This window comes from Euprymna scolopes, chromosome 8 (assembly GCF_053919585.1).
Source record: "Euprymna scolopes isolate OS-2025 chromosome 8, ASM5391958v1, whole genome shotgun sequence".
NCBI classification, from domain to species: domain Eukaryota; kingdom Metazoa; phylum Mollusca; class Cephalopoda; order Sepiida; family Sepiolidae; genus Euprymna; species Euprymna scolopes.
The window spans coordinates 51,186,462-51,188,533 of record NC_136489.1 but is presented as its reverse complement, the minus strand read 5'-3'; positions in this window follow the sequence as shown (position 1 = coordinate 51,188,533).

The window sequence follows — 2,072 nt, the reverse complement described above, 5'->3', positions numbered from 1 at the left end:
TTTTTGGCTATTCGTATAACGTCATGGCAGGAAACGAATTCTCAATATAGTTGCTAGCTGGAGAGACAGAGACAGTCAAGAGGTCGGACAGACAGACACCGTCAGAGTCGGATCGAAACAGGGTCGATAGTGAAGTCGGACGGATCCCTCTTTAGGAGCGAAGTGTTAGAACATTGCAACCGGCCGAATGTAATAAAAGAAACATCATATTTTGCGTCTTTGTGTTTTTCATTCTTCAACAACCAAAAGTAATGTGAATTATTCATACGAACGTTGTCTCCCACATCTTTATAATGAACTTTGTGTATAAACCCCATCCTTAAGTAATGTGTCTCTCCATCTTAAAAAATGTGTCCCCCTCTCTATCATAAGTAATGACTGTTCCCTTTTGTGATAAATCCTCATCTCTAAAAGTATATGTTATAAGAATTTACAGAACTGTATAAATGTCTCTTCTCCCCCTCATCAAGATGTACCCCGTCTCAGCTCTAAAAAGACCCCACCTATGCGACAGATCATATTGTATCTATCTTTATACATATATATATATATATATATATATATATATATATATATATATATATATATATACACTACCCGTGCGCTGCTGTAGATAAAAACAAACAGAAACCAGGCAAAATGTATGATTCTTATGTTCATGTTCTCAATGCCAGTGGATATTGCTTTTGCCGTAGTACCGAAAATATTCAAAATGCACACAAAACGCTAATGTACAAGTTAATAATTACAGGGAATAGTTTTCGTAGGAAATAGATATTTAAGCTATTTCTCATTTAATAATAAATTTAATAAATACTGTTTTTCGACACATCAGCACATGATGATAGGCCATTATTCAGCTATTTATTTACGGCTAATGTCACGTGACAGAACAGAAATGGCCATGAAAGCATTTGTCTTGTTGAATCATGGAATGCATAAATTGACAAAAGCTGTAACTTGTTATAATGGTGTTTCTAAATGAAAATCAAATTTTTACAATTACGAGGAAGCACAGTCTTGTATTGGGTCAAGACTTAAATAGACCAAAAATAGGCATAATTGTGTTTTTAAATATAATCAACCTTTCGGCTGTATGATATCACTACAATAACGAAGAAGCATCCATTAGTATCGGCCAACCCGTACAATGAACACCCCATATAATTTAAACGGAAAGTAACGGGAAAAGAATAGTAAGACAGAAAGTTAAAAAAAAATACTGAAAATTTAGATTAGATAGATATTTAATTATGTAAAAAGAATTTGTAGTTTGTAATGTTTATTAACATCTAATAAATGTTTTGTAAAGCAAAAGTTGTGTTTTTCTTTGGTAACACATGCTGACGGGAACAAAAGCACGCAGGAACACATGTATATGTAAACAAAGTAACGGGCGAGAAATATTAAATTTTTTTAAAATGTAAATATATTGTAAGTTTACCGAATATCTATTTATATATATTTAATTTTCTTCGGAAAAGTTGCAGTTAAAATGAGATATTTGTATTCAGCATAGTCGAAAACCCACGAAATCGCCATTTTAAAGATAAATTGTGGCGGTTGATCTAATATAAAAAAATACCCACACACGCATACAGGCACACACATCCGAACACACACGGGCGCGCGCACACACACAAACACACACGCGCACACACATGCACACATACGCATACACTTTACAAATAGTCAGGAATAAACAGTTTATAGGCTTTAAAATCACACGTAATTGGAATTTTAAAGTATATAAACTGTCAATTTCTGGTTATGATTAAATGTTAGAGGCAAGCAATATAATTCACTGTGTAAGGTTTCGGCAAAATAGCTTAAAAAAGAAGAAATAATGGCTCATCGGCATGTGCTGATGTGTCGAAAAACAGTATTTATTAACATGTACGATTTATGTAAACACTAACGATTTAGCAGGGTAGCAGAAAAAAAGAAGAAATAATAACTTATAAACACGTGCCGATGTGTCGAAAAAGAGTATTTATTAACAAAATGTATGATTTATGTAAACACAAAAGATTTACCACGGTGGGATAACATCTACGGTATATTTAATGTAA